We start from the raw sequence: 21,277 nt of genomic DNA, 5'->3' as shown, positions 1-21,277 counted from the left end.
CACCGCAAGCGTCCCTGCGTCTGAATGGGATTTGCTGCATGGAAGCAACTAAGGAGGTTAATTCCTGTATTTGCGTCTCCTGGCTGCCAAACGGGGCCCAGCCTAGTGCGAATATCAGCACCGTATTTAGCACAGAAAATGTATCCCACTGAACACAGAATTGTTCCCTGTATTCCACCGTGCGCAATTCTTTTGGACGCTTTGTTGCCTCCATTTTGCAGCTGGGCCCTTTACAAGAGAAGGTGCCACTAATCCCCAGAAGTTAGTCTCAGGTGGAAAACAGAAAAGCCGGCATATTAAAGGAGCAATTCCTGCATAGGATGGAAGCCAGGGGTCTGCCGAGCTAGCCCCCATTTATTTCAGCTCCGGGGACCCCCTGCTTCATGAGATACCTCCGCAGGGGGTGCCGGTAGCCGCTCCGGCTGAGCTAGCTGGTATTTAAAGTTTAATGCTCCCGCGTCACACCGGCCGATAGGAAGCCGCACCTGATGATGTCACAGCATCCTATTGGCAAGCAGGGCGCAGGATCTTTAAACTTTAAAACCCAGCTATCTCAGCCGGAGCTGATCACAAAATAAACCCCCTGCTTGGACTGCCGCTTTAAACGCGCAGTATAATGCGCAGTATAATAGAATCCTGCGGATCTTATCAGCTTTGTATTACCGAACAAGAACAGTCCGAGCAAAAGTACAAACATGTTTTCTTGAAGTTCAAATCTTCCCTGAAACAAGAATGATCAGTTGGCAGAGATACAGCGGGAAAGTGCTGCCATGTGTTCTCTGCGGAAGGTACAGCGGGAAAGTGCTGCCATGTGTTCTCTGCGGAAGGTACAGCAGGAAAGTGCTGCCATGTGTTCTCTGCGGAAGGTACAGCGGGAAAGTGCTGCCATGTGTTCTCTGTGGAAGATACAGCGGGAAAGTGCTGCCATGTGTTCTCTGCGGAAGATACAGCGGGAAAGTGCTGCCATGTGTTCTCTGTGGAAGGTACAGCGGGAAAGTGCTGCCATGTGTTCTCTGCGGAAGGTACAGCGGGAAAGTGCTGCCATGTGTTCTCTGTGGAAGGTACAGCGGGAAAGTGCTGCCATGTGTTCTCTGTGGAAGATACAGCGGGAAAGTGCTGCCATGTGTTCTCTGTGGAAGGTACAGCGGGAAAGTGCTGCCATGTGTTCTCTGCGGAAGATACAGCGGGAAAGTGCTGCCATGTGTTCTCTGTGGAAGATACAGCGGGAAAGTGCTGCCATGTGTTCTCTGCGGAAGGTACAGCGGGAAAGTGCTGCCATGTGTTCTCTGCGGAAGGTACAGCGGGAAAGTGCTGCCATGTGTTCTCTGTGGAAGATACAGCGGGAAAGTGCTGCCATGTGTTCTCTGCGGAAGATACAGCGGGAAAGTGCTGCCATGTGTTCTCTGCGGAAGGTACAGCGGGAAAGTGCTGCTATGTGTTCTCTGCGGAAGGTACAGCGGGAAAGTGCTGCCATGTGTTCTCTGCGGAAGGTACAGCGGGAAAGTGCTGCCATGTGTTCTCTGCGGAAGGTACAGCGGGAAAGTGCTGCCATGTGTTCTCTGCGGAAGGTACAGCGGGAAAGTGCTGCCATGTGTTCTCTGCGGAAGGTACAGCGGGAAAGTGCTGCCATGTGTTCTCTGTGGAAGGTACAGCGGGAAAGTGCTGCCATGTGTTCTCTGCGGAAGGTACAGCGGGAAAGTGCTGCCATGTGTTCTCTGCGGAAGGTACAGCGGGAAAGTGCTGCCATGTGTTCTCTGCGGAAGATACAGCGGGAAAGTGCTGCCATGTGTTCTCTGCGGAAGGTACAGCGGGAAAGTGCTGCCATGTGTTCTCTGCGGAAGATACAGCGGGAAAGTGCTGCCATGTGTTCTCTGTGGAAGGTACAGCGGGAAAGTGCTGCCATGTGTTCTCTGCGGAAGGTACAGCGGGAAAGTGCTGCCATGTGTTCTCTGTGGAAGGTACAGCGGGAAAGTGCTGCCATGTGTTCTCTGCGGAAGATACAGCGGGAAAGTGCTGCCATGTGTTCTCTGCGGAAGATACAGCGGGAAAGTGCTGCCATGTGTTCTCTGCGGAAGATACAGCGGGAAAGTGCTGCCATGTGTTCTCTGCGGAAGCTACAGCGGGAAAGTGCTGCCATGTGTTCTCTGCGGAAGCTACAGCGGGAAAGTGCTGCCATGTGTTCTCTGTGGAAGATACAGCGGGAAAGTGCTGCCATGTGTTCTCTGCGGAAGCTACAGCGGGAAAGTGCTGCCATGTGTTCTCTGTGGAAGATACAGCGGGAAAGTGCTGCCATGTGTTCTCTGTGGAAGATACAGCGGGAAAGTGCTGCCATGTGTTCTCTGTGGAAGGTACAGCGGGAAAGTGCTGCCATGTGTTCTCTGTGGAAGGTACAGCGGGAAAGTGCTGCCATGTGTTCTCTGTGGAAGGTACTCTGGGTTTTTACTGCAATAAATTAACTTCTGTGAAAGATTATTGGCCTCGGAATTTTTCTTTGACGGATCCTCACATTTAAAAAGACACCGAACAACCACAAATATTTCCGAAATTCTTGTAGTTTAATCACGTTGCAATGTTCCCCTGTCTTAAACCAACAGTAAATGTTACAACACCTTTGCCATATTTACACAAATGTCCCCTCCTTACAAAAGGAATATCCTGGCGATAAAAGAAACACAATCCAAGACGCATGTTTTGACAACATGGGAACATCTTAATGTGAATATCAAAGGGCGCGACCTCTGTGCCAGTAACCACCCCAGGAGCCATGAGAGACAGTAATGCTTGTCTGGCTTCCAGCGGGGTGATATTCAGCAGGTCGTAGACTCTTCTAGTGCATGGGAATGTACCAGCTCCATTAAATTCTGAGCCTCACGTAAACCATAGAATGGGATGTCACAATATATCACATTTAAAACCATAATGGCCAATGGTGAGCATGTTATAAACACATCAAGATGAGTAATGGAGTTAAGTGGCTCTACTATTTTGTAAAGAAAGCACAAATGGATTTGTTTTGCATGGGTTTTTTTTTTGTATGAACTCAACACAAATGCATAACATTGGGAACGTCAGGATTCCTTTTTGATGGACCGAGAGGATAGTTCTTCATATTGTTTGTCAAAACACCTGTCATGTTTCAAAAGTTCTGTAAAAAAAAACCTGTTATATCCATAAGAAAGTCTTGTTGGTCTATTAAAAGGCGTCATAAGTGATGCCAAATATACTAGAACTTTACAAATAACACACTGAAAATGTTGTATGTATGGAGTAGTCACACAATATCACATTATTGGGTGTCGCTTGTAGGGTAAAGAAAGGGTTTCCAATGCTACAATTGTGTTATTCATGTATCATCATTTAACAATAGATCAATAACAAAATAAAAATGTTTTAGTGCCATATACATGGTGATCATATCCATATGTACTCGGACTTAATCACAGCTCTAGTCCTACGTGTAACTAAGGACTTACTGATTACACAGAAATGAATGGGTCAGTACATGTCAAGGCCCAAATGTACTAAGTTCTGTTATTCCACTGGATCTGTTCCGATCAAGCGAATGGGTTGTTAGGTGTCTTATGGAGTAGCACCATTTAGTAAACATGGCTCCTAAACGCCTAGCAATGTATTGCCTGTCCCACATGGCAACGTTTATTATAAAATAAGTCTGATTTCTACAATAATGAACACACATCACTACCCAGGGGACCTTCCCCCGTACCCTGTACTGACTGGCTTTCACATGTTACCGGATTACATCTCTAATGATAAATGACAAAGGCTGAAGTGTAACCCGGCATTTAGATGAAGATAAATGGTTTCATGCAAATATTCATTATGAAAGGTTAAAGGGCTGTTATTTGACATTGTCTTGGGAAATGAAAAAGGCGCAGGGAATAGTTAACATTGGGAACAATGGGATTTAGGGGGTGTTGGTATTCATAAGCATTCAACAAAAAACACAAATCCCCCAATGCTTCTTCTAATATGACAACATATATAGTTAAATATTTAACTGTTTGTCTTCTCATAATTAAGGGTAATTTAGTGAAACTCTTTGGCAAAGTGTTGTAAGGCTGCGACCCCGCTATTACAACACTTTGGCCAACGAGTTTCACTAAATGACCCGTGCTTATGAGAAGACAAACAGTTAAATATGTAATTATATATTTTGTCCTATTGGAAGTACCATTGGGGATTTGTGTGTTTTGTTGCAGACATTTGGTCACACCCAGTAACCCTCCTTTTCACACAAATATATATGGCGGCTGGGTGTTGCAGGCATTGTGCGTTTATTCATAAGCATTGTCCCATCCCCAAAAGTATATGGAAGCATAGCCACATTTAGGCCGCGCTTATAGTTACGGCGATGGCGCACAAATACGCACAAATACATGAAGTCCGTCACGGGAGGCCATAGTGGGTGCGACCGCGACGGCGCTGCACAGCGACCTAAATCGCTGTAGTTAAGGGAATTTGTGATTTACAGCGACGGCCGCGCCATGTGACCGACAGCAAACCAATCACAGAGCACGTGACCTCCCTTGCTGACGTCACCGCCCCTTGCTGCCGGCGAAACCGCACTACTAGAGTGCAGCTTTTGCTATAGCGACGGCGACGTGTGAAGTCAGCGGTCACGAGCACCTACAGTAAGCGCGGCCTTAAACAGACATTCTTACACGGTAACATTCTGTTCTATTGCAGTTTGCCTCAGGAGACATTTTTGTGAGACGGAAAACCAATGCAGGTAGACTGAGATAACTAAGCCGGCGTAGTCCCACCTGCCCTCAGGAACCTCTACTCACAGGCTAGTGAGGATAAATAGGCACATTCATAACGTATACATGGGACGGACAAGCAACTGCATTTCTGTGACAGTACTACAATATTTAGCACTGAAACAGTGTCTCCGACTGTTTACACATCAGAATTCTCGACATCGCTCTCTCCTAACATTGCCAGAGCCCACTGGTCGTACATTGGTCCGATCACTCCAGCAGGGAGTGTATATATAGAGACATGAGCGGAGGAGGGAGGGGGACGACCCAGGTAGTAGGACACATTGGGGGTCTATTCGCTTCATCGCTGGAGGCCATTCAACTGAACAAGAGATGATGACTAGCGCACTAGTTTGTCATTACATTGCAGACTCTGCAGGGCAGTTACTCATGTATCTATTCCCTTTACGATGTGCCATGCTATATAAGAACTACGTCAGAACATTATAGGACTGCGCCCCCATAAAGGGATGCGCGCAGAGAGCCCTAATGTTTACACTCTGCCATGATAGTGTGTGCAGGAGGACACACACATCTGGCGGGCCCGTTTCTAACCGTGAGAGATCCATCACCCCAGAACTAATCGCTGCCGGGTTCCCTGCCCAATCCTGTGACACGTACAGCACCAGCAGCTTTTGGTGTCTGATTTATCTCTGCGTTAAGAAAATAACACACGTGTTTTTCACACGTTCTGAACTGGCTTCCACGAAGTGTAAATAGTCGGCATTTACGCAAGACAATAACCGTCGTTTCAACCTGACCGTCTGACCAATTTGTAACCTGTTCTGTACGACTTCCCAGCCCCGCACTCTTACAGCGCGGGAAAACTGATCACGCGTGCGCTTAGAAGTGTTGCGTCGGTAGATATAAAGAAGTGAATCTCCTCCACGGTGTAACATGAAACGGAAGGGGCTGCGTTCGCCCTCATTATGCAGCGCAACCAGTGATTTGCATTCTATTCCGTAGGATGTACGATCGGTATGTCAGTGAACCAGTGACCTTGTCTCTAGTTTGATATATCTTTCCCATCATTATAAACAAGGTATATACAGGATGTTAGCTGCTAGATCAGGGGCGCACAAACATGCTGCGCTGTGCCCCCCCTTACCTCTAATGCGTGAACGGAAGCCGACTGAAGCAGGGTAAGTGAGCCGCGCTCCCCCACCATGTCTCCCGCCCCCCAGTTTGCGCAGCCCTGGGCTAGAGGGAGTGTAATCGGGTGTATTCAATGGTAGGAAGGTAGCAGGGCACTCAAAGTTGAAGAAAAAGGCTTCTTTGTTGAAAATACATATTCCTCCTATGCATTTCGGTCCCAGCCGGAACAGAAACGCGTAGGAGGAATATGTATAGTCAATAAAGAAACCTTTTTTCTTCACCATTGAATGCCCTGCTGCCTTCCTGCCATTGCAGTAACTCACACTACGGGATCTACCGCAGGATAAGATGCCCGGCACCTTTTTTTTTTCTTTATAACAGAAGTCAAATTTGTTTTCGGAGTATAATATAGAGCAGGGATGCGCAGACTGGGGGGCACGGCGCTTACTGAGGCCCCGCGCTCTTCCCCAAAGCCCGGGGGAGCGAGCAGGTCCTCTGTAACTCTCTCTTACTTGACTCAGACAACGCGTCGCCATGGCAGCGCGGTGTGAAATGATGCTGCGGGGTCACGTGACATCGCATGACCTCGTGGCGTCAGTTGACGCTCTAGAGACCGTGGGGCGGGGGGGCGCGAGCACTGGGGGAAGAGAAGGCAGGGGGGCACAGGGCAAAAAGTTTGGGCACCCCTGGTATAGGGGACTATATTATAAAACTGGTATCAGAAAATCTGGCGCAGACGATCCCATATTCACGCGGCGCAGCGTGGACTCATCAATCCCCTACTGTGCGCTCCAGATGGTTTTCTAAAGGGGCTGGATCGAGAGTAAATATGAGTATTAGGCCTCGGGCGTGCTGAGGCGCGCTGGGACTTACCAGTGAGCCCCTACAGCCGCAATGAGAGCGGCTGTAGAAGCGGCTCGTGCACGCTTCCGCAAGCGCGCGGAAGCGTAGGTCTTAGGTAAATTTTAAATTCAAGCGCTTGCCGGAGCGCAGGGCCGGTCACGTGAGCGGTTTGCCCAATGAGGGCGAACCAGCTCCGTGACGTCACTGGCCCGCCCGCCGACACGCCCACGGACGGCGCGCTGTCTAAGGCCAGGGAAAGCACCCGCTTTCCCTCAGCCTCAGCGCGCCTCCGCACGACAGCAGGAACCATGGACGAGGCCTTAGGGCCACAAGTTTGGTTATAACATCAAAAACATATTTTAAAATACGTAACGGCGCTGTCCTCCCTGACAGATTTTCTTGTGTCCTATAACTAGGGTGGCCATATTTGTCGCGCAAAAATCGGAACAAACGTGAGAGATCCATCACCCCAGAACTAATCGCTGCCGGGTTCCCTGCCCAATCCTGTGACACGTACAGCACCAGCAGCTTTTGGTGTCTGATTTATCTCTGCGTTAAGAAAATAACACACGTGTTTTTCACACGTTCTGAACTGGCTTCCACGAAGTGTAAATAGTCGGCATTTACGCAAGACAATAACCGTCGTTTCAACCTGACCGTCTGACCAATTTGTAACCTGTTCTGTACGACTTCCCAGCCCCGCACTCTTACAGCGCGGGAAAACTGATCACGCGTGCGCTTAGAAGTGTTGCGTCGGTAGATATAAAGAAGTGAATCTCCTCCACGGTGTAACATGAAACGGAAGGGGCTGCGTTCGCCCTCATTATGCAGCGCAACCAGTGATTTGCATTCTATTCCGTAGGATGTACGATCGGTATGTCAGTGAACCAGTGACCTTGTCTCTAGTTTGATATATCTTTCCCATCATTATAAACAAGGTATATACAGGATGTTAGCTGCTAGATCAGGGGCGCACAAACATGCTGCGCTGTGCCCCCCCTTACCTCTAATGCGTGAACGGAAGCCGACTGAAGCAGGGTAAGTGAGCCGCGCTCCCCCACCATGTCTCCCGCCCCCCAGTTTGCGCAGCCCTGGGCTAGAGGGAGTGTAATCGGGTGTATTCAATGGTAGGAAGGTAGCAGGGCACTCAAAGTTGAAGAAAAAGGCTTCTTTGTTGAAAATACATATTCCTCCTATGCATTTCGGTCCCAGCCGGAACAGAAACGCGTAGGAGGAATATGTATAGTCAATAAAGAAACCTTTTTTCTTCACCATTGAATGCCCTGCTGCCTTCCTGCCATTGCAGTAACTCACACTACGGGATCTACCGCAGGATAAGATGCCCGGCACCTTTTTTTTTTCTTTATAACAGAAGTCAAATTTGTTTTCGGAGTATAATATAGAGCAGGGATGCGCAGACTGGGGGGCACGGCGCTTACTGAGGCCCCGCGCTCTTCCCCAAAGCCCGGGGGAGCGAGCAGGTCCTCTGTAACTCTCTCTTACTTGACTCAGACAACGCGTCGCCATGGCAGCGCGGTGTGAAATGATGCTGCGGGGTCACGTGACATCGCATGACCTCGTGGCGTCAGTTGACGCTCTAGAGACCGTGGGGCGGGGGGGCGCGAGCACTGGGGGAAGAGAAGGCAGGGGGGCACAGGGCAAAAAGTTTGGGCACCCCTGGTATAGGGGACTATATTATAAAACTGGTATCAGAAAATCTGGCGCAGACGATCCCATATTCACGCGGCGCAGCGTGGACTCATCAATCCCCTACTGTGCGCTCCAGATGGTTTTCTAAAGGGGCTGGATCGAGAGTAAATATGAGTATTAGGCCTCGGGCGTGCTGAGGCGCGCTGGGACTTACCAGTGAGCCCCTACAGCCGCAATGAGAGCGGCTGTAGAAGCGGCTCGTGCACGCTTCCGCAAGCGCGCGGAAGCGTAGGTCTTAGGTAAATTTTAAATTCAAGCGCTTGCCGGAGCGCAGGGCCGGTCACGTGAGCGGTTTGCCCAATGAGGGCGAACCAGCTCCGTGACGTCACTGGCCCGCCCGCCGACACGCCCACGGACGGCGCGCTGTCTAAGGCCAGGGAAAGCACCCGCTTTCCCTCAGCCTCAGCGCGCCTCCGCACGACAGCAGGAACCATGGACGAGGCCTTAGGGCCACAAGTTTGGTTATAACATCAAAAACATATTTTAAAATACGTAACGGCGCTGTCCTCCCTGACAGATTTTCTTGTGTCCTATAACTAGGGTGGCCATATTTGTCGCGCAAAAATCGGAACAAATGTGTCACACATGCGTAATTGGCACATACCGACTGCACGTGCGTGAACAGCATTTGCCGGTCGCTCATGCGCAATCGGAGCTTGCCGATTTTGCCAGGGGGATCCAAAAACCGGGGCAGCAATCCAAGCAGGCATTTAAAAAACAAAAAAAACAACAACCCAGGATTGAAGCAGGGGGTTTCGGCAGCTGAACCCCATTCATTTCCGCTCCGGGACCCCCTTGCTTTAGGAGAGACCTCCGAAGTAGGTGCCGGTATCTGTGCAAAGTTTAAAGCTCCCATGTCATGCGGCCAATAGGAAGCGGAACCTGATGACGTCGCGGCTTCCTATTGGCCGGCAAGGCGCAGGAGGTTTGAAACTCCGCCGTTATGTGATCCCTTCCAGCCAATCGGCTACCGGCGCCCCCTACGGAGGTCTCTCCTAAAGCAAGGAGGTCGCCAGAGCTGACACTAAACACTGTTCAGCCCCGGAGACCCCCTGCTTCAACCGTGAAATAAATAAAAAAAATGTGGCGTGTTTAAAAAAAGTTAAATATCCACCATAACCTCCTTTATTTCACGGGACGGCGGTAACCGCAGCCCCCCACAGGCTGAACCCCGCTGATCTGTAGGAACGCTTTTATGCGAGTAAAACGATGTCACCAGGTGCATGGGGATTAACAAACGGCTTGGCTGATATTACAACCACTCAATGGGCCCTGCTTAGAAACTTCTCAAAGAGATTATACAAGGAGTTAATTGAAGCCGCCGTGCGCCTTTCTGCCCAGCTCGGCTGGAGAACTCGCTTAACAAAACCAGGCCAGATCCCAGTTCAACTGCAGTGCGAGACAAATCAAGATATGTATAAGTATGCAAAGCAGCCCCGTGCATTCCTCCCCGACGTGAGCAGAATAACGCGAGCGCGCTGCTGCTCGCAGGGAACATCTCTCTGGTGCCAGGGGACGATATTACAAAGCGGGGTATTTACATGTTCCCCCGACCTGTGATTTTCTCATTTATCAGAGGCTGAAGCGCTCTCTACATGGAACGTTTGTGTTTTTTCAAAGCATAATCAAGTCTCATCACCATAAAAAAACTGTTTATTTTTGCCATTGTTAAGTGCTTTTGCCGCCATGATTGGCAATGCCACCCTTTTAAACCCTGTAACTGTGTGTGTTTGTATGTATGTATGTATGTATGTATGTATGTGTATATATATATGTGTGTATATATGTATGTATGACACATGTACACCCAACCGAGGAGTATCTTAGTAAAGCCTTGTCTTGTCGGTCTGTGTAGGTTATAAGAGTTTCTGTAGGTATTTGCCAGATATGCTGTGATGGTAGAGATGCATTCTATTTGGGTATAGACTGTGGGCATATTGATAGAGGCTTATAGCCTATACAGTATTTTCAACATCTCTGCTTATTTGATTAGGCAAGCATCTTTAATATTGCCATTATCTTTTTTTGTATTACATTGGTGCTACATTGTTGCTGCCACCACGGAGTGATCCGCTGTCCTGAGCATGTGCTAAGTGTTATCACGTCCTGGCCCTGGACTGAGGTTATGTTTAAGTATTTTACTGACTCCTCCTGTGCCGTCACGTATACTGACATCACGTATTGGGGCCGCACATGCGCAATGGATGTGCCACACTCAAGATGGCGGTTCCAACAGACTGGTACTGTGATGCACATGCGCATACAGTTCCTCCTCCAAGATGGCGGATCCGCTAACACACCAGTTTATTTGATTTTCGCGGGCTCACCACGATTAGGTAAATATGCACAGGTGATTTTCTGTATGTTTTTTGATATATATATATATGTCCTGTCTGCGTTTGTATGTTGCACCCCCATTGAGAAAGGTTCCGGAACGGAAGGGAAACGTCGGGATCGGTTGTCTGTCTACACATGCCTTATTATATATTTTTGATCTTCTGGATGTGAGCGCTGCCTCTTCTTGCCTGACGCAAGGATGGTAATATGTATTATTTATTCTTTATGGGACTAGCACCACCACTGTACTTTATTATATAGAGTGCCAGCTGCTTGTTTTTGTTATATATATATATATATATATATATACATATACATATATACATATACTGTATATATGAGAGCTCTCTATCAACTTCCGCCCTTGTCTCCCCACTGCTGGATGAAGCCTCCCCAGTGATCTCCGAGGTCCTGCGGTTACAGCCTCTCTTCTCCACGTCGCTCCCACACGTTCCCTCATCCCATCCTCTCCAGCCCGTGTCTCCCCACTGCTGGATGAAGTCTCCCCAGTGATCCCCCAGGTCCTGCGGTTACAGCCTCTCTTCTCCATGTTGCTCCCACACATTCCCTCATCCCATCCTCTCCAGCCCGAGTCTCCCCACTGCTGGATGAAGCCTCCCCAGTGATCCCCCAGGTCCTGCGGTTACAGCCTCTCTTCTCCATGTTGCTCCCACACATTCCCTCATCCCATCCTCTCCAGCCCAAGTCTCCCCACTGCTGGATGAAGTCTCCCCTGTGATCTCCCAGGTCCTGCGGTTACAGCCTCTCTTCTCCACGTCGCTCCCACACATTCCCTCATCCCATCCTCTCCAGCCCAAGTCTCCCCACTGCTGGATGAAGTCTCCCCAGTGATCTCCCAGGTTCTGCGGTTACAGCCTCTCTTCTCCATGTTGCTCCCACACATTCCCTCATCCCATCCTCTCCAGCTCGTGTCTCCTCACTGCTGGATGAAGCCTCCCCAGTGATCTCCCAGATCCTGCGGTTACAGCCTCTCTTCCCCACGTTGCTCCAAGACATTTCCTGATTTCATGCTCCCATCGCCCTTTTGGTCGTCGTCTTGGTCTTTTAATCTCTCTTGGAATCCAGTCGAGTCCGATCTTTGGCCAACGAATGGTCCCGGTCAATAATATAGAAGTGAAAATGGAAGTGCGCCGGAAATATCCATCGTTGGAGAAACGTGGTACTCCACTGGATTCAAAGGGGTATCAAAAGACCAAAAGAAAGATGGGAGCATGAAATGAGTTCGTTTGTTGGGGCGACGCGGAGAACGGAGGCTTGAAACCGCAGTACCTGGAAGATCATTGGGGAACTTCATCCAAGATGATGATAAAAGGTATATAGGACTATGTTTCTCTCATCGTTATTCCTGATTACCGATTCTGGTCATGTCTCCCTTTCCCACCCGTAGGGCAGGACTCTCAAACTCAGTCCTCAAGGGCCACTAACAGGCCACCTTTTATGGATATGGCTGAGTACAGGGTTGCAGTAGCCGTACGGAGGCGCGCTGAGGCTGAGGGAAAGCGGGTGCTTTCCCTGGCCTTGGTTAGCGCGCCGTCCGTGGGCGTGTCGGGGGCGGGCCAGTGACGTCACGGAGCTGGTTCGCCCTCATGGGGCGAACCGCCCACGTGACCGGCCTTGCGCTCCCACGAGCGCGAAATCTAAAATTTGGATAAGACCTACGCTTCCGCACGCTTGCGAGCCCCTACTAAAGCCGCTCTCATTGCGGCTGCAGGGGCTCACTGGTAAGCACCAGCGCGCCTCAGCAGGGGTCAGCGCCTAAGCGCTGACCATGCCCGAGGCCTATCACTACTGGATTGAGCCACCTGTGCTGAAGCAGGGGTATCCATAAAACGTGACCTGTTGGTGGCCCTAGAGCAGGCCTGCACAACTCCAATCCTCAAGGGCCGCAAACAGGCCAGGTTTTCAGGATATCACTACTTCAGCACTGCTGGCTCAATTAGTGGCTCAGTATGACTGAGCCAGCTGTGCTGAAGTAGGGATATCCTGAAAACCTGGCCTGTTTGCGGCCCTTGAGGAGTGGAGTTGTGCAGGCCTGCCCTAGAGGATTGAGTTTGAGACTCCTGCTGCAGGGTGATGTTATACCCCTGTGCACACATGTCAGTGTGAGGAGACCTACCTTACACCTTTTGTGTTGCATGAAAAAGTCCAGAAGAAACGTGTAAGGAACTCTGCACACACCTGATTGTGTTCAAAGTCACTAAGTGCAATTTATTGGCAGTTAAAAATCACTTTCCTGACAAAAGGGTTTTAATCCCCAAATCTTGAGTGTTTATTGTATGATTTATTAATGACAATGTGGTCACACGCAGACGTAGCGTGTTATTGCTATGCCGTTTGTCTGCTAATCACAACAGATGATCGTACATTGCGCAGAGGCTTCCGGCGTCCCCTGGGCGTGCGACTGCTCCTGTAATTGTGTCGCTGGCAAGAAACGAGATACAAAAATAAACCGTAAAGCACACCCAAGTGAAGCTGCAAAAATGGATCATAATCATACTTAAACCTATGGAAAGAGAGCCAATGTGTCAGTCCCAAAGGACCTGCATCGGGCTCCTTTTATTTCTTTACTATATACTTGTTTCTGTTGTGTGATGTTCATTGGGATTCTGTAACTGCTTTAATTCACTTAGACATGAGATTACACTCGTCTTCATGCCCCCATCCACCTCACTCATCTTCCTGCCCCATCCACCTCACACTCATCTTTCTGCCCCCATCCCCTCACACTCGTCTTCATGCCCCCAGCCACCTCACACTCCTTTTCCTGCCCCCAGCCACCTCACTCATCTTCCTGCCCCCATCCACCTCACACTCATCTTTCTGCCCCCATTCCCCTCACACTCGTCTTCATGCCCCCAGCCACCTCACACTCCTCTTCCTGCCCCCATCCACCTCACACTCATCTTTCTGCCCCCATCCCCCTCACACTTGTCTTCATGCCCCCAGCCCCCTCACACTCCTCTTCATGCCCCCAGCCCCCTCACACTCGTCTTCATGCCCCCAGCCCCCTCACACTCGTCTTCATGCCCCCAGCCCCCTCACACTCGTCTTCATGCCCCCAGCCTCCTCACACGCCTCTTCCTGCCCCCTCACACGCCTCTTCCTGCCCCAGCCCCCTCACACTCCTTCCTGCCCCCAGCCCCCTCACACACATCTTTATGCCCCCACCTCCACCCCACACACATCTTCATGCCCCCACCTCCACCCCTATACACATTTTCATGCCCCCACCTCCACCCCTATACACATTTTCATGCCCCCACCTCCACCCCCGCACACACACACCTTCATGCCCCCACCCCCAACCCCATCTTCATGCCCCCACCCCCAACCCCATCTTCATGCCCCCACCCCAACCCCATCTTCATGGCCCCACACACATCTGGGGTTGTATCTAAGGTAAGCACACTAGCCTGACACTGAGAAATGTGGCCATTCTAGTCCAGCCTCAGTTATATATGCGTTATAAATATATGCCAAGCAAAGATATGATCATTTAGGATCTGCTACTTCAAAATAACTCCCATTCTTCTGCTGTTTAGTACCTCCAGGAGCCCCCTAAGCAGGCGCAGGAAGGAACATTCCCCTTCAACTGCGGAAACACGGGGTAATATTTGTCTAGAACTGGCATTTATGCTTCACAGCGGCGAAAAGAAAACTCTCGCGCCAAAAATCATCTTATCATTTTTTTTTTTTTACAACTTTATAAACAACTGGAGACATTGGTGGCGTGTGCAAAAATATACATGTTCCTGAGCGTAAGCTCGCGCCAGTACTGCGCCATTACAGATGTGAGTACCGTGCGCTATTACAGATGTGAGTACCGTGCGCTATTACAGATGTGAGTACCGTGCGCCATTACAGATGTGAGTACCGTGCGCTATTACAGATGTGAGTACCGTGCGCCATTACAGATGTGAGTACCGTGCGCTATTACAGATGTGAGTACCGCGCGCTATTACAGATGTGAGTACCGCGCGCTATTACAGATGTGAGTACCGCGCGCTATTACAGATGTGAGTACCGCGCGCTATTACAGATGTGAGTACCGTGCGCCATTACAGATGTGAGTACCGTGCGCTATTACAGATGTGAGTACCGCACGCCATTACAGATGTGAGTACCGCGCGCCATTACAGATGTGAGTACCGTGCGCCATTACAGATGTGAGTACCGTGCGCTATTACAGATGTGAGTACCGCGCGCCATTACAGATGTGAGTACGGTGCGCCATTACAGATGTGAGTACCGTGCGCCATTACAGATGTGAGTACCGTGCGCCATTACAGATGTGAGTACGGTGCGCTATTACAGATGTGAGTACCGTGCGCCATTACAGATGTGAGTACCGCGCACCATTACAGATGTGAGTACCGTGCGCCATTACAGATGTGAGTACCGTGCGCTATTACAGATGTGAGTACCGTGCGCTATTACAGATGTGAGTACCGCGCGCTATTACAGATGTGAGTACCGTGCGCCATTACAGATGTGAGTACCGTGCGCTATTACAGATGTGAGTACCGCGCGCCATTACAGATGTGAGTACGGTGCGCCATTACAGATGTGAGTACCGCGCGCCATTACAGATGTGAGTACGGTGCGCCATTACAGATGTGAGTACCGCGCGCCATTACAGATGTGAGTACCGTGCGCTATTACAGATGTGAGTACCGCGCGCTATTACAGATGTGAGTACCGTGCGCCATTACAGATGTGAGTACCGTGCGCTATTACAGATGTGAGTACCGCGCGCCATTACAGATGTGAGTACGGTGCGCCATTACAGATGTGAGTACCGTGCGCCATTACAGATGTGAGTACCGCGCGCCATTACAGATGTGAGTACCGCGCGCCATTACAGATGTGAGTACCGTGCGCTATTACAGATGTGAGTACCGTGCGCCATTACAGATGTGAGTACCGCGCGCCATTACAGATGTGAGTACCGCGCGCTATTACAGATGTGAGTACCGCGCGCTATTACAGATGTGAGTACCGTGCGCTATTACAGATGTGAGTACCGCGCGCCATTACAGATGTGAGTACCGTGCGCTATTACAGATGTGAGTACCGTGCGCTATTACAGATGTGAGTACCGCGCGCCATTACAGATGTGAGTACCGTGCGCCATTACAGATGTGAGTACCGCGCGCCATTACAGATGTGAGTACCGCGCACCATTACAGATGTGAGTACCGTGCGCTATTACAGATGTGAGTACCGTGCGCCATTACAGATGTGAGTACCGTGCGCTATTACAGATGTGAGTACCGCGCGCCATTACAGATGTGAGTACCGTGCGCTATTACAGATGTGAGTACCGTGCGCTATTACAGATGTGAGTACCGCGCGCTATTACAGATGTGAGTACCGCGCGCTATTACAGATGTGAGTACCGTGCGCTATTACAGATGTGAGTACCGTGCGCTATTACAGATGTGAGTACCGCGCGCCATTACAGATGTGAGTACCGTGCGCCATTACAGATGTGAGTACCGCGCGCCATTACAGATGTGAGTACCGCGCACCATTACAGATGTGAGTACCGTGCGCTATTACAGATGTGAGTACCGCGCGCCATTACAGATGTGAGTACCGTGCACCATTACAGATGTGAGTACCGTGCGCTATTACAGATGTGAGTACCGTGCGCCATTACAGATGTGAGTACCGTGCACCATTACAGATGTGAGTACCGCGCCATTACAGATGTGAGTACCGTGCACCATTACAGATGTGAGTACCGCGCGCTATTACAGATGTGAGTACCGTGCGCTATTACAGATGTGAGTACCGTGCACCATTACAGATGTGAGTACCGTGCGCCATTACAGATGTGAGTACCGCGCGCCATTACAGATGTGAGTACCGTGCGCCATTACAGATGTGAGTACCGTGCGCCATTACAGATGTGAGTACCGTGCGCCATTACAGATGTGAGTACCGCGCGCTATTACAGATGTGAGTACCGCGCGCTATTACAGATGTGAGTACGGTGCGCCATTACAGATGTGAGTACCGTGCGCCATTACAGATGTGAGTACCGTGCGCTATTACAGATGTGAGTACCGTGCGCTATTACAGATGTGAGTACCGCGCGCTATTACAGATGTGAGTACCGTGCGCCATTACAGATGTGAGTACCGTGCACCATTACAGATGTGAGTACCGTGCACCATTACAGATGTGAGTACCGTGCACCATTACAGATGTGAGTACCGTGCGCTATTACAGATGTGAGTACCGCGCGCCATTACAGATGTGAGTACCGTGCGCCATTACAGATGTGAGTACCGTGCGCTATTACAGATGTGAGTACCGCGCGCTATTACAGATGTGAGTACCGTGCGCCATTACAGATGTGAGTACCGCGCGCCATTACAGATGTGAGTACCGCGCGCCATTACAGATGTGAGTACCGTGCGCTATTACAGATGTGAGTACTGTGCGCCATTACAGATGTGAGTACTGTGCGCCATTACAGATGTGAGTACTGTGCGCCATTACAGATGTGAGTACCGTGCGCCATTTCAGATGTGAGTACCATGCGCTATTACAGATGTGAGTACTGTGCGCCATTACAGAAGTGAGTACCGCGCGATTACAGATGTGAGTACCGCGCCATTACAGATGTGAGTACCGCGCGATTACAGATGTGAGTACCGCGCCATTACAGATGTGAGTACCGTGCACCATTACAGATGTGAGTACCGCGCGATTACAGATGTGAGTACCGCGCCATTACAGATGTGAGTACCGTGCACCATTACAGATGTGAGTACCGCGCCATTACAGATGTGAGTACCGCGCCATTACAGATGTGAGTACCGTGCACCATTACAGATGTGAGTACCGCGCTATTACAGATGTGAGTACTTTGCGCTATTACAGATGTGAGTGCCGTGCGCTATTACAGATGTGAGTACTTTGCGCTATTACAGATGTGAGTGGTAGCAGCAAACATGGGCAGGAGAAAATGTAATTTCATTATTGTTGTCCTGCAATTAAAAAGTCAGTCTCTCTCTCTCTCGCGCGCTCTCTCTCTCGCGCTCTCTCTCTCGCTCTCTCTCTCTCTCGCGCTCTCTCGATAAAAATAAACGTTCCAACATATTTATACATTGACTCTTTTTATAAAAACCTCTCAATCTAAACTACAAGAAATAAGATATGAACGTCTGTTAGCACTGGGACCGCTGGATTATACTGTGGGTCGGCAGTAGGACAGCAGTGTAGCAGCATATGAAAACTTCCTTATCCAGGAGTCCAGGAACATTACAGGATTTTTTTCCTAACCATTAATCAATTAACCTATTTGAGTGGGTCAAGAACAGTAATCCCTGTCTGACCATAAATGTGTCCATCACCGCTTCCCGGGGCTTCCCTGCCTCTCCCGGGGCTTCCCTGCCTCTCCCGGGGCTTCCCTGCCTCTCCCGGGGCCTCCCTGTCTCTCCCGGGGCCTCCCTGCCTCTCCTGGGGCCTCCCTGTCTCTCCCGGGGCTTCCCTGCCTCTCCCGGGGCTTCCCTGCCTCTCCCGGGGCCTCCCTGTCTCTCCTGGGGCTTCCCTGCCTCTCCTGGGGCCTCCCTGTCTCTCCCGGGGCCTCCCTTTCTCTCCTGGGGCCTCCCTGTCTCTCCCGGGGCCTCCCTGTCTCTCCTGGGGCCTCCCTGCCTCTCCCGGGGCTTCCCTGCCTCTCCCGGGGCCTCCCTGCCTCTCCCGGGGCCTCCCTGTCTCTCCCGGGGCTTCCCTGCCTCTCCCGGGGCTTCCCTGCCTCTCCCGGGGCTTCCCGGGGCCTCCCTGCCTCTCCTGGGGCTTCCTTTATCCCACATTTGCACATTGAGTGATATCTGCATTAAATGCTTGGAAACATCCGGGTTTATTTAACATTTTTAGTATGGATGGAGAGCTACAACCAGACCAAGTCAATTGCATATATTGTCCATCTTTCCCTGCTCCTTGGATCGTTGCAATGTCCCTGACTGACCCTGATTAGTGTCCCACTTTTTCAACTGCAATTGCTTTACGATGGATTAGGAATTTAATATGAGCTGTAAACTCTATTTCAATTGCAACTGGCATGAGCAGCGAATATTCACTATATCAGTATATCACCAGGGGACACGAGATGTCGTTGCTTTGCAATGCATTGATTATGGGTTATCCAGCAGAGAGGGCCAGAACCTGAATTACAAACTTGTTTCAGTCATTAAACAATTATTATTATTATTAAAGCACATGTGCACTGCACACGCTATTGTCCATGCTGACTTAGTATGTATAATATGCTGCTATGCACCCCTAAATCCTATACGTATGTGTTTAGATTTTGCAATGTGTTTTGATACCAGCAAAACCAATGGAATAACTTGCATCTCTTTAACGTGTGGGGTGTACCGTGAATACTAAAGCTATCAATAATCCCTGTTCCAAAGAGTTCACAATCTAATAGTGTCTACTGTATGCACAACAAGATCAAGCGATTTACCCAAAGTCACATAGTGTGGCAAAACATACACAGAGGCACAGAAAAATGTAGTTACTTTGCAGATTTTACATAAAGATCATTCTAAATTAAGTGCAATGACAGACCAACAGCAGCGAAAGATAATAGCAAAAGAAAACAACCAAAAAAAGATACTAAATAAAGATAAGTGATAAAGGCTACAGAAAATGATTAAGAAAAACCCAAGTATAAAGAGAGGCAGGAAAGATAAAGTGATGAAAAGATGTAAAAGAGACAGAGAGAGAATGAAAAGAGACAGCACGTTCTGGTACAAATACAGATGAAATAAGTGAATAGAGAGATCAAATATAAAATGAGGAAGGGAAATGAGAGGTTGGTTAGGAGATAAATTGATACAGAGGAAAGTCATTGGAAAGGTAAATATTGTGTAAAGAAGAGAAAAAAACAACTGATATCACAACAGACACATACACTGGGAATGGGTGAAAGGGGCGAATAAGGAGAAGAGAGAAATGCATCCAGTGCAGAGAAATCCAGGGACAGCAGCAAAGAGGGATAAGGAGGAGAGGGGAGGAAAGCCAGAATATGGGGAGAAGGGGGGGGGGGGGGGGGGGAGAAGGTGGGGGGGGGGGGAGAAGGTGGGGGGGAGAAGTGAAGGAGGGGGGGATAATACATGGAGAATCAGTGAAAGAAATGAAGAAGGGTTAATAAGAGGAGAAGTGTTTATAGGAAGAGAAGTGATTAATAAGAGGAGAAGGGTTAATAGGAAGAAGAGAAGGGTTAATAAGAAGAGAAGAAGGGTTAATAGGAAGAGGAGTGATTAATAGGAAGAGGAGAAGGGTTAATAGAAAGAGAATGGTTAATAGGAAGAGGAGTGATTAATAGGAAGAGGAGAAGGGTTAATAGAAAGAGAAGGGTTAATAGGAAGAGGAGTGATTAATAGGAAGAGGAGAAGGGTTAATAGGAAGAGAAGAAGGGTTAATAGGAAGAGAAGTGATTAATAGGAAGAGTAGAAGGGTTAATAAGAAGAGAAGAAGGGTTAATAGGAAGAGAAGTGATTAATAATGGGATGAGAAGTGATTAATAATGGGATGAGAAGGCTGTGAGAGACAGGGGAGGGATCCTGTACCTTGGGCACTTTGCAGTTGTCTCCCATCTCTGAGCAGCAGAATAGAGAGGATGAGGAAGATGAGGAGGAGGTTCGGCTGCTCCCAGCACAGACCTGAGCAAGTCCCCTCCTGTCACCATGTGCAGCTCCGGTGTGTGTGAGCAGCAGAGCTGCTGGGACTCAGCTCCCTCCCCCTCCCCTCCCTGTGCTGCTACCAGCACCGCCCACAGAGGGGCAGAGCTCCGGGGCAGGGGCAGGGCGCCGGGACAGGGGCATGGCGCCGGGACAGGGGCAGGGGCAGAGCTCCGGGGCACAAGCACAGGGGCAGAGCTCCGGGGCAGGGGCAGGGCGCCGGGACAGGGGCAGGGCGCCGGGACAGGGGCAGAGCTCCGGGGCAGGGGCAGAGCTCCGGGACAGGGGCAGAGCTCCGGGGCACAAGCACAGGGGCAGAGCTCCGGGGCAGGGGCAGAGCTCCGGGACAGGGGCAGAGCTCCGGGGCACAAGCACAGGGGCAGAGCTCCGGGGCAGGGGCAGAGCAAAGGGACACAAGCACAGGGGCAGAGCTCCGGGGCAGGGGCAGAGCAAAGGGACAGGGGCAGAGCTCCGGGGCAGGGGCAGGGCGCCGGGACAGGGGACAGGGGCAGGGCGCCGGGACAGGGGCAGAGCGCCGGGACAGGGGCAGGGGGCAGGGGCAGAGCGCCGGGACAGGGGCAGGGCGCCGGGGCACAAGCACAGGGGCAGAGCGCCGGGACAGGGGCAGGGGCAGAGCGCCGGGACAGGGGCAGGGGCAGAGCGCCGGGGCAGAGCGCCGGGACAGGGGCAGGGCGCCGGGACAGGGGCAGAGCTACGGGGCACAAGCACAGGGGCAGAGCGCCGGGGCACAAGCACAGGGGCAGAGCTCCGGGGCACAGGGGCAGAGCT

General features: G+C 50.4%; 1 protein-coding gene across 3 annotated transcripts in view; it reads right to left on the bottom strand.

Moving 5' to 3' along the window:
• SULF2 (sulfatase 2) overlaps window positions 1-20,464 on the bottom strand; it is a 244,079-nt gene extending 223,615 nt beyond the window's left edge. For 2 of the 3 annotated variants that reach the window (XM_075583093.1, XM_075583098.1), the window contains exon 1: window positions 20,378-20,464. The gene's annotated coding sequence lies outside the window, so the exon portion shown is untranslated. The remainder of the gene's footprint in view (window positions 1-20,377) is intronic. The other variant, XM_075583096.1, reaches the window with a different exon arrangement.
• Window positions 20,465-21,277: the final 813 nt, after the last annotated feature.

The sequence above is a fragment of the Ascaphus truei genome, unplaced genomic scaffold, assembly GCF_040206685.1.
Source record: "Ascaphus truei isolate aAscTru1 unplaced genomic scaffold, aAscTru1.hap1 HAP1_SCAFFOLD_285, whole genome shotgun sequence".
Taxonomy (NCBI): domain Eukaryota; kingdom Metazoa; phylum Chordata; class Amphibia; order Anura; family Ascaphidae; genus Ascaphus; species Ascaphus truei.
This window is presented reverse-complemented; position numbering and strand designations above follow the sequence as displayed.